This window comes from Ursus maritimus, unplaced genomic scaffold (genome assembly GCF_017311325.1).
Source record: "Ursus maritimus isolate PB19 unplaced genomic scaffold, ASM1731132v1 scaffold_15, whole genome shotgun sequence".
Lineage (NCBI taxonomy): Eukaryota > Metazoa > Chordata > Mammalia > Carnivora > Ursidae > Ursus > Ursus maritimus.
Window position 1 is genome coordinate 35,355,238 of NW_024423897.1, and position 12,082 is coordinate 35,367,319.

Genomic DNA, 12,082 nt, shown 5'->3' on the forward strand with positions numbered 1-12,082 from the left:
TGGGTGGCACAGCGGTTGGGCGTCTGCCTTCTGCTCAGGGCGTGATCCTGGTGTTCCGGGATCGAGCCCCACATCAGGCTCTTCTGCTATGAGCCTGCTTCTTCCTCTCCCACTCCCCCTGCTTGTGTTCCCTCTCTCGCTGGCTGTCTCTATCTCTGTCGAATAAATAAATAAAATCTTTAAAAAAAAAAAAAAGTGCTATGAAAGTACCAGAGATACATGGAGGTCTTGAGAAAAGCTTCACAGAATAGGTGAAATTTGAACATTAGTGAAGAATAAGCAATTTTCCAGGCAGGGAAAGACAGGAAGCAAAGAAATCAACCATTCTAAAGAAAGAAAGGAACACATAAAAATATATAGGTGCATGAGAAAGTCACTTGTGTTTCATAATCTGGAAATTGATTTGGTTAGAGTGCAGATTATATAAGAAGGATGGGGTCTGGTACTCTAGCATAAAGTCTTTGGATATTACCTCCAAATTTGGATATTACCTGTTACTGTTGAGTAACAGGTAAGCATTAAAGAATTTTACATCCAAGATAATAGATACATCCAAAATAAAATTCAAGATAAAATTTGCATTTTAGAATAACTCTGCAAATTCGCATTAAAAAGAAGTACCTATTACATCAGGGAAAAAAACAATAATACTTAGTGAAAGTGTGCTGAACCTGGAAGTTTCATGCAATTTAGAAATACATATCCAGCTGAGTATTCATACGCTGACGTAGTACTTTCTTATCTGGGCCTTGATGTAGCTGTATTACTTCTGTAATTTCAGTTGAAACAGGAAGAAGCTTAGGAAACTGAAGGAAGGAAGGATGGAATGTGAATGAGGCTGGAGAAATGTGCATCAAAAAGAAAGGTAATGTAGTTGTTCAAGGGAGACATGAGGGCTGGGTTATGGGAGCAGGGCTGGAGAGGGGGAGGTAGATTTAAAAGATAAAGTAGAATCTAGGACTTGCTGAATCAATGAAGATGTAACGTAAGAAAATGGTGTGGGGAGGACTCAAATATTACTGGCAATTCAGGTTTAGTTCTCTAGATGGACTCTGGTGTCATTAAATGAGATAGACATACAGGAGAAAGTATAGGCTGAAAGCAGAAAGGAGTACAAATAAATCAGTTTGGGATCAATTAAATTTGGGTTGCCTCTTAGATTCCCAGTTAGAAATATCCAGCAGGCAGCTGAAAATATGTATGGATACTTAGGAGACAGAGCTAGAGATAAAGATATGAGAATCATCTTCATATAGATGATAGTTGAAGCCACCGAGTGGAAGTCAGGGGGAGTCTATAAAATGAAAAAGAGCCAAGGAATTATAAGGACCACGAAGGAAAAAGCAAGCTACCCAAGTTTGCTATGGTTTAATAATCCACCACTTTCCCCCTAAAATATCTGAAAAGGACCCTTTTTATTTATAAGACATTTAGTTAAATATTATAACAAATGCTTGGCTCTAAAATCAATAACCCATAAAATGTTACTTTATCTAATTCTGGAAGTTATTCAATTATTGTCTCTCTTACCTTTTACTCAAAAAATGGAAGAGTAATAGAACAGAGGTGAATTTCCTAAGAGAATAATAGAAAAGGTTAATGACATTTTACTTTTAAGCAGCAAATTCATTTTTAAGATTTTATTTTTTTTAAGTAATCTCTATACCCAACGTGGGGCTTGAACTCACAATCCCAAAATCAAGAGTTGCATGCTTTTCTGGCTGAGCCAGCCAGGCGCCCCAAAGCATCAAATTCTTCTTAATACCACATAGTACTTACAACCCAGACCTAGAAAGTTTAGTTACAGCTTTCAAACTTTCCAAGTAATTTCTGTCTATACTAGTCCACATGCAACTCCAATCCAATCCATACTTCTACCTGATTGCTCTTGCTGCTTCACTTAAATCATTCCTTCTTAACCCCCATTTCTCTTACTACAAATCCTCTAATAATATCTCTCCAGTCACCATTGGTTTCCACTGTCCCCACACATTCTGATATCTTTAAAAGTCAAGGGACGTCATTGTTCCTGTCACCTAGAAGACAGAAACTAACATAGCGTGGAAATGAGAATTATGCAAAACATAACATATTCCGAGATATCCGTGTTTTTCAATAGTGAACCACAACAGTTAGAAATCTATGTGGGCCACATACATTTTAAATAATAACAATAAGGGAATTATAGGATGCCTGTGTGGCTCAGTCAGTTAAGGGTCTGCCTTGGGCTCAGGTTATGATCTCTGGGTCCTGGGATTGAGCCCTGCTTCCAGCTCCCTGCTCAGTGGGGAGTCTGCTTCTCCCTCTCCCTCTGCCCCTTCCCTGCTCGTGCTCACTCACTGTCTCTCTCTCAGATAAATAGAAACTTTCAGAAAATAACAATAAGGGATTATAGTCTATAAACTATTCAAAAGTATTGTTTCATAGTATCCAAATAGCTTAATCAGCTTTATTTATAAAAAGGTGCACAATTATGGGCCAATTACTAGTCTTTAACCAATTTTGGAAAATCAAAGAGGATATTATTATACAACAGACCAAACTTCGCTAAAGAACAAAGGGCTGTTCAACAAATGGTACTGAGACATCTGGATGGCCACATGCAAAAGAATGAAGCTGAACCCTAACTCTTCATACCATATGCAAAAGTTAATTCAAAATATATCAATGACCTGAATGTAAAAGCAAAAACTAAATAAAACTATTAGAAAAAATACATAAGGGGAAAGGATACTTAGTTAGGACACCAAAAGCTTGAGCAACCAAAAAATAAATAAATAAAATGGAAAACTCTTGTGCTTCAAAGGACACAAGAAAGAAAATGAAAAGAAAACCTTACAGAATGGGAAGAAAATTTGCAAATCACATATCTGATCCTTATCTAGGGATCTATATCTAGAATATATAAAGAACATTTATAAATCAATAAGTAAAGTAACAATCCAATTTAAAAATGGACAAAAGATCTAAATAGATATTTCTCCAAAGAAGAAATACAAATGGCCACCAAGCATGTGAAAAGATGTTCAACATCATTAGTCACCAGAAAAATGCAAATCAAAATCACAATGAGATACCACTCATACCCACTGGGATGGCTAGAACAAAAAAGTCAGATAACAACAAATATTGGCAAAGATGTAAAAAATATTGGACCCCTAATACACAGCTGGTAGGAATATAAAATAGTGCAGCCACTTTGGGAAACAGTCTGCAGTTCCCGAAATGATTAAACACCTAGTTATCATATTACTCAACAATTCTACTCCTGGGTATATACCCAAGAACAATGAAAACATATGCCCACACAGAAATTTGTACACAAATGTTTACAGTGGCATTATTCAGAATCATCAAAAAGTGGAAACAACCTAAATGTCCACCAACTGACAAATGTGTAAACAAAATGTAATTCCATACAATGGTACATTATTTGGCCATGAAAAGGAATGAAGTACAGATACATGCTACAACATGAATGAATCCTGAAATCATTATGCTAAGCCAATCACAATAGACCTCATACTATATGATTCTATTCATTCGAATTCCAGAATAGGGAAATCTATAGAGATATAAAGTAAATTAGCAGTTGCTTGAAGCTGGGAGTGTGCAGGGGTGAGTGGATGGGAGGGGTGATAGCTAAAGGGTACCAGGTTTCTTTCTGTGGTAATAAAAAAAATGTTCTAAAATTGACTGTGGTATTGTTTGAATGTGTCTGTAAATAGACTAAAAGCCATTTGATTGTACACTTTAAATGAGTGAATTGTATGGTGTATATGAATTCTATCTCAGCAAAGTTTTTAAAGAAAGAAACAAAACACAGACTCTATAGGCAGGCACATCTCAATCGTCACTCCAGGCTTACATTACTGAAAGTGGCCCTCCAATTCAATTTCCATGGTTTTACGAAAGAGAATATAATATACATTAACAGAGCTGGATAACTCATATATTGCAAGAATTTGGCCACAGAGCCAGAAATTCCAGAATAGTAATGTGTGCTGTACATATTCATCTTCAAAAACTAGGGATACCGTAGGTTCTTGGTAGGTATAGTTTGCCTTCAGCTCAATCAGTTTCTCTTAAGTAGAGCCATTTTGACAAGGCAGATGCTTAAAACATTCAAATACATCATTCTAAAGTCAGCTGCAGAAACTTAAAGCATAATTCATGCTTATGAAAATCCGTGAATTTCTTTAGAAATCCTGACTTTATTTCCAACAAATAGCTTGGCAGCTCTTCAAATTTTCTGATTCCATTGAGCACAAGGCAGTTCTGATATGGGACATGAATGCACACTCCATGTAACAACTACCCACTCCCCATGTCCTGGCTTCAATATTAATAATCATAGTTCCTTTGCTGACTCATCAGTTCTTTTATTTATTTATTTATTTACTTATTTTCTCTGCAGTCTCAAGTTCAAATTAGTCAAATAGCTTGCTTGCAACACCAAACGGGAGTTATAATCATGTTAGCTATTTGGGCTCTGTTATGGGCTGAACATTTGTGTCCTCCCCTAAAATTCATGTGTTCAAGCACTACCTCCCAATATGATGCCATTAGGAGATAGGTCTCCTAATGGGTTTAGATGAGGTCATGAGGGTACAGCCCCCATGATAAGATTAGTGCCCTTATAAGAAGAGGAAGAGACACCAAAGATTCCTCTGTCCGCCACGTGAGGATACAGCAAGAAGGCAGCCATCTGCAAGCCAGGAAGTGAGCCCCCACCAAGAACCAAATTGCTAGCACCGTGTCTTGGACTTCCCAGCCTCCAGAACTGTGAGAGATAAGTGTTTGCTCTTTAACCTACCCAGCCTATGGTATTTTGTTACAACAGCCCAAGATGGCTAAGACACACTCAGATAAAGTTGGGTCCCATTTATTACCAAAAGTTATAGATCTGAAGTAGCATCAGTATAACTCTCTTCAACAAGTTTCTACAATCTAGCCATTTTACCGCTTTAAAATAAATCCATTACATTTAGAACAGCACAATAACAACAGTAATAACAAAATAGTTAGAAATATCCTAACAAGAAATATATGACATCTATATAAAAACTGTATAAAGTTTTATACCGAGAGCTATAAAAAATCTGGAAGAAGAGAATTGTCCTTAAGTTAATATACACATTTTTTTTTAGAACTTGAAAAAATGATTCTAAAATTCATATGGAATAATGATGAAAAATGGACAAAGACATTTTTAAAAAGAAGAGTTACTGGGGCATCTGGCTGGCTCAGTTGGTAGAGCATGCACCTCTTGATCTTGGGGTTCTAAGTTCAAACCCCACGCCGGGCATAGAGCTTACTTACAAAAAAAGTTTTTGGTGGAGAAAACTTGTCTCTCTAAATATTAAAACACATTATAAAGCTAAAATAACTGCAACGTAATTGTCATAGGATTTACAGATAGTTGGAAGAAATTCTAGCATGCCATAACACAAAGGGGAAGGATAGACTATTTAATCCAGTTTTGTTCAAGCCAGAAACCTAGAAATCTTCCTTAACACCTCCCTCCTTCATGTCCCCTGTACCTGGTCAATTCAATCAAGCACCAAAAAAATCCTTTTCATTTTGTCTTCAAACTGTCTATTGAATCTGTTCCCTTCTCTGTCTCCAGTGACAACTTAGTCGTCAGTCATCACTGGTAACCAGAATTGGATGCCACCATTTCTCACCTATTACTTCAACAGCCTACTTACTGGGCTTCCAGCATCCACAAAGTCTCCCTCCAATTCTTTATCCTGCAGCCACAGTGATCTTTTGAAAACATAAATTTGATTAGGTAAACCTCCTGCTTAAAACCCTTAAATGGTTTCCATTACTCTTAAGATAAAGATTAAAATTCTTAACATAGCATAGTGTGTCCTTGCCCACCTCTCTAGTCGCATCTCACATTAATCTCTACCTTGCAGTTCCTGTTCCAGACACTGGCTCTCTTCCCAGTGCTTCGAATGGTTCGTGCATCCTGCTGCCAAGGACTCCACAATTCCTTTCCTTTAGGGCTTTTATATCACTTTGTATTTATACATTCATTGGTGTGACTATTTGATTTATGTTCATCTTTACCATCTAAACTGTAAGTTCTACAAGAGTAGGGACCATGTCTGGTTTACTAGCACCTAACAGAATACATGCTTGATAAATACTCACTGAATTTATAACTGAATAAACAAATGAATGAAAAATAAACTAGGTTCCCATATTATATTCACTAAAATAAATTACAGAAGAAATTATAAATCTTACAAAGCAAAATAAATTAATTTTGAAAAATTATAGATTACTTGGTAAGTTAACAAAACTCAGTATGTGAACAATTTAAAAAATATATATTTTGGAAGAAACAACATTGCTTATAATATCGAAGAAAAACTTATATGTCTTCCAATTGAATGTTTATCTTAAAAAATACATATATATCTATATATCATGTTTTAGAGAATGTTAGATTATAGGAAAATAAACACTTAATAGAGCATAAGAATGAGAGTGTGTGTATGTGTGTGTATATATATATATATATATATATACACACACACACATATATATACTATAATCCCAATTTTGTAATTTAAAAATTGGTTCGAAAGTATACCAAAAAGTTATCTCTGAAAGGTGATTTAAAAGTAATCGATTTTCTTTTCCATATTTCTTTTCTTTAATCCAAACTTTTTATTACTGACCAAGAACAACTAAACAACATTATTAAAGAATTACCCTGAAATATTGCTGAGTATAGACAGATCATTTTATCAAATTTTCATGGCATGGAGAATTTCCATGCTTTTTATAATCTATTCAGAACTTAAAAGTGATTGAAAATTATCCAGTTCATTTTTATTAGACTAATAGGATCCTGAGGCTAAAATATAATCAAAAAAATAATAAAACAGAAACTAAAGAAAATCTCAATTAAATACCAAAAATCTTAATTCAATAGTAATTTAAAGAATCCACCATAATAATGTTCATAATAGGACTGCAAAGATGTGAACCTATCAATATAATATATAATACATCATATCAATCAGTTAAGTGAGAAAATACTCACTTATGTAAATCAGTTAAGTGAGAAAATATCCATCATATGTAAACTCTTAGAAAGCAAAACAGTGGGGATGGGAAAGTATTCAATAAATAGTGCTGTGAAAACTGACTGGACATTTGCAAAAATTTATTTAGTGTCTCATTCATAATTCTACCTACTTGAAACAGGTAGAATTAAAAATCAAGCAGTACAAATCTTGAAGAGAATATAAGTTATTTATACCAAATTTTTGATTGAGGATTTCAAAGCTTAGAAAAGTATTGAAAAACTTTTAAAAAGAAAAAAAACTTTTAAGATATAATATTCACAATTATAGGTTAAACAATCCAACATTTCTTGGATTAATGATCAATCTAAATTTTAAATCTAAATCTTAATACAATCTAAAATTTAAATAGAAAATTCGTCCTGGTATAAGCTAAGCAGACTTTTATAATAAGTGGTAAGTCAGAGACTTTCTTCATTTGTTCCTTAGTAGTTTGCACAGGACTTAACACATATATATTAATATGTTCTTAATGGAATCTATTCTTTCTAAAAATGTATCTTTTCCTCCAACTATTCTTGCAGTTACAGCAGCAACACAGTGCTTGGCTAGCATGCTATACATATTTATTGAATGAATGACCCACAAATGATCAGATTTTAAGTAAAAATTAAATGTTTCTGGGTTTCCCCCCCCCCTCTTCTGATACACTATCAGGGCAAGGAATATCTTATAGCTTCGAATAAAATCTAGGGAGAAGCTCCATGGACTGTAAATTGTGATAGGACTTATTATAATATTACACATTTTGGCAAGTCACTAACTTTTTTTGTGAACAGGTTGACAATATGATATTGTCTGTACCAAATCTATTTTAACATTTATTAATTACACTGTCACTATACCACTATTACCCAAATATTTCGCAGAACATTAGTTCTGCAAAATGATCCAGAAATAAAGATTCTTTGGCCATAGTTCCCTCTTGACAATTTATCATGCATATCAACATATTGAATGTTCTGAAAAGTTCCTCAGTAAGGAAACCTACTAAATTATGTTTAATTCAGTGTTTTTGATCATGAAAACTTTTTATCATAAACCTCTATTACTGACTTTAATATTAAAGTTCTTTTCTGTGGAAAACCATATCACCTCATTCCAAATTGAAGTGATAATTACGGAAACGTTTTGGAAATGGAGTGAATAAACATTGTTCAAAGTTTGTTTCCTAACTAAACCAAATAGGCCCACATGGTTAAAACAGGGCCAGTCTCTTAATTACACATTCTTAGAGCCCCTGGGATTTTAGTATATGATAAGTTTGTTATATAAGTCAACACATATTCACATTTACTTTCACCTTTTCAATACTTTCAACAACTTAAACCATGTTTTAAAAGTAATATGCAAATATAAAGTAATTTATTCAGGTAAAATCAGTAAGTTTTAAAAAAAAATTTAAAGTTTCAGGATTTTTATGGAGGAAGAAATGCAATTTAGCAAAAATGGGTCAATTTTTAGCCTATTTTCATAAAATAGAAGCGAATATTACATCCTAAAATGTTATATATTTATGTCTAACCTTTGTTGTTAAGTTGAAATTTCATTTCTATGTGAAACAGAGAATATCATCAAGCACACACCTTAAACATTAGATTTAAATAATTAATTGATAGGACTTGAGATAATCATTTAACTCTTACTAATAAGTAGCTTAACTCTCTAAACCCTTGTTCCCTCATCTATAAACTAGATATTATTGCTGCCAACTAATATGGCTAAGGGTAAGAATTAAAGGAGATACACTTCTAATGTTTTAGCACTATGCCTAGCATATAATCAATTTTAAATAAATGTTTGTGATTATTGTACTCTCTCAAGTTTTAATTCTAAATCTGATATTAGGCAAATTATCCCAAATAACCCAGGTTTATATTTTTAAAATACTATCTAGCTCATAGAACTCATAAATATTTTGCAATGAAAGCTATTTTTTAAAAAAATCCCCAATGCCACTTGAAAATTTAAAAACGCTTTCCTTCTTTAATTTCTCTCCTCTACCAAAAAATAAAGATTACCAGTTAACTTTTCATATACCTTTCTGAAACTTTCTATGTTACTAAAATTATAAACCAAGAAACATCCTTGGCTTTACTAAGAAATGAATACGTTGTGACTGAGATACTATAAGATTGTAACAACTTCATTGATAACTAAACTATTTGAAAATGACTGGCCCAAGTCACGGAGAATTTACGGAAAAGGCAAAAATCAGCTGTGCAAGTCCTAATACTCATCACCACATGAAATAAAAGCCCAGGCTATAACCCAGCTACTGACACCCAAGTTATCGCAGAAATTGTATATGGACTACAACATCATTAATTATTGCTAATTATATGCTCCAGAAAAAAATTACTAATAGTCTTTTTAAGTCTTTAATTGGTTTAAAAGAAATGATTAAAAAATACTTCACACATCTTAGACTCTTAACAATAGAAAACAAACTGCGGGTTGATGGAGGGAAGAGGGTGGGGGACGGGCTAGGTGGGTGATGGGTATTAAAGAGGGCACTTGAGAAGAGCACTGGGTATTGTATATAAGTGATGAATCACTCTGAATTCTACTCCAGAAACCAATATTGCACTGTATGTTAACTAAGTAAAATTTAAATAAAAACCAAAAGAACAAAAACAAAACAAAAAAACACCTTAAACATCTTCAATTCTGCTTCTGTTAAAAGCCAAAGAAAAAGTGATATAATCATTATATATGTGTACTATTGTGGGACAGCAGCCTGAATCCCATGTCTACATTTTTACTTTGGCTCTACCGAGAACTAGTAATGTGACTGCTTTAAGTGAATCTTTGTGGGTAAACTGTTTTCAACTTAAAATAAGGAAGATAACCTAAGTAATTGCTGGTCCTTTACTTAGAGGCAGGATGGTACTGTGGCTAAAGCATGGATTTAGGAGTCAGATCTGGGCTCCTATCCTTACACTACAGTAATTTCTACTACTGTGTATCTTTGAGAAAATTACTTCCCCAAATGAAAGCTCATTTGTTTTTTTCAGTGAAAAGTAAATGAGATAAAGCATGTAAAGTCCCAGGTAGGTGCTGAATAAAAGTTAATATCGCTCCATCAAGCCTATATTTCCCTCGTTCCTTGTAGAACCCTGACTTTTTCTTTGGACTCAGTTCAGCCAGTAACCAAAAATCTGAGCACGTGGATATTTTTCTATTTATTTTAAACATTCAAAGTCACAAAAATCAAATGACATTTAATGTAATTACACATGTAATGAGTAACCCTCATGGAAAATAATACATTTGCATGAAACCAGAACTGTCCTGGTAAATCCAAGACGTACAGCTTCCCTCCTCCTCTGCACACAGCCAGCTTCTCAGGAGTCTAAAATACTTCGGGTGTTCAGTTTAACTGCTGGTTCTGTTTCTAGTATTTGAGCACATCCCACTTGCCCTCCCAACCCCGACCTTCTACACACCTGGGGGACGAGGTCCAGAACTAAGCATTTCTATCAGCTGTTGGTAGTTTTGGGGAATCCATGAAAAGGGTCCGATGAGTGCCTGTATTTGTGGAAGGAGACACAGTCACAGGGCCTTGGTGTTATTACAGAATTATCTAATTAGTAACAAGGAGGAAAGCTGTGAAGCCCCTTACCTGAGCGGGAAGCCTCGGATTAAACCATGCCTCCTAGCGAGTTCCTATTTGGGAAAGAAAGAGGATACTGACTTCAAATTCTCATCTCAGATTCACCTATTTTATTGCACAAGTTTGTTGATTGTAACTTATTCTATTGGTTTCATCGGTGATAGCGAAGTTCTCTTTTTCAGTCTCGGACGAAATAAGTTACATTTGTAAGAAAATTCTCCCCCCACCGCTCCGGGAAAATGGAAGAGTCCAGCGACCGTCCATGTGGTCCACGCTCAGCTCAGCGAGTGGCTCCGCGTGTACCTCGCGGCCTCTCTGTGGGTCTGTATTTGGCGGTGTGGATGGTTGTGTGTGTGTGTATATTGGGGAGGAGAGCAAGGAGCTGTAAATTATAGCACAGAGGAGACAATTTTCTTATTTAAAATGTTTAATAGAGATTTTTAAAAATATAAATAATGAAAAAAGAAGGAAGATATTTTTAAAGAATTGCATTGACGTGTTACTTAAACTACAATGAACCAGTTTTATTTTTACTTTTTACGTAACTGAGGATGATATAAATTAAGTGGGTTTCTTTGAATACTTTTCTAAACATACAGCATCAAATATAGTTTAAAGTTTGAGAACAATAAAATATGAAGCATGTTTTTCCAAATGAGAATAGATTTATATTTTTCTGACTTTAATTTTAATACGTGATCATTGTTTTAAAAAGCAAAACAATGCGCAAAGGCATAAGAGAAGAAAGAAAATCACCTGAAATCTCACCATTCAGGTAAACACTCCTAAAATTTCATTAAACAATTTTCTAGTCCTCTTATGATGTACGCACACACACACACAGGCACACATATATACACATTTACTATATTCTTATGTAACTGGACACTTCTCCACGCACACTGCCTTGTACGCTGCTTTCTAATGAAATACTATGTTGTGTACATCTTCTTATGTCATTATTTTATGACTGGGTGGTATGATTGAACAATAAGTTGTTTACTCAACTCCTGTTGAAAGACAATTAAATTGTTTTCAATTTTTTTTATAGCATATAATAACACTATAGAGAACATCCTTATATATAATCTGTGGGTAAAGAAGGGTTATCTCCTTAGAATAAACTTCTAGAAGTGGAATTGCTGGAGCAAAAAAATTATATCCATTTAAAAATTTGGTCAAAAAAATAGATCAATTTACAATCCCAAACAGTACAAGAGAATGTCCATTTCTCAACACTCTCAACATCGCCAAGTATTATAAGCGCTTTTATTTTTTATTGTTATTATTTTTAAAGATTTTATCCATTTATTTGTCAGAGAGAGAGAGCACACGCGGGGGGGGGGGGGGCAGCAGGCAG

At 34.4% G+C, this 12,082-nt stretch overlaps 1 long non-coding RNA gene across 1 annotated transcript in view; it reads right to left on the reverse strand.

Annotated features, from left to right (window-relative positions):
- Positions 1–10,555: 10,555 nt before the first annotated feature.
- LOC103664703 overlaps positions 10,556–12,082 on the reverse strand; it is a 3,607-nt gene continuing 2,080 nt past the window's right edge. Inside the window, exons 2-3 of the long non-coding RNA XR_569136.1 lie at positions 10,732–10,775; positions 10,556–10,637 (exon numbers count right to left, since the gene is read on the reverse strand). This is a non-coding gene — a long non-coding RNA (uncharacterized LOC103664703). The remainder of the gene's footprint in view (positions 10,638–10,731; positions 10,776–12,082) is intronic.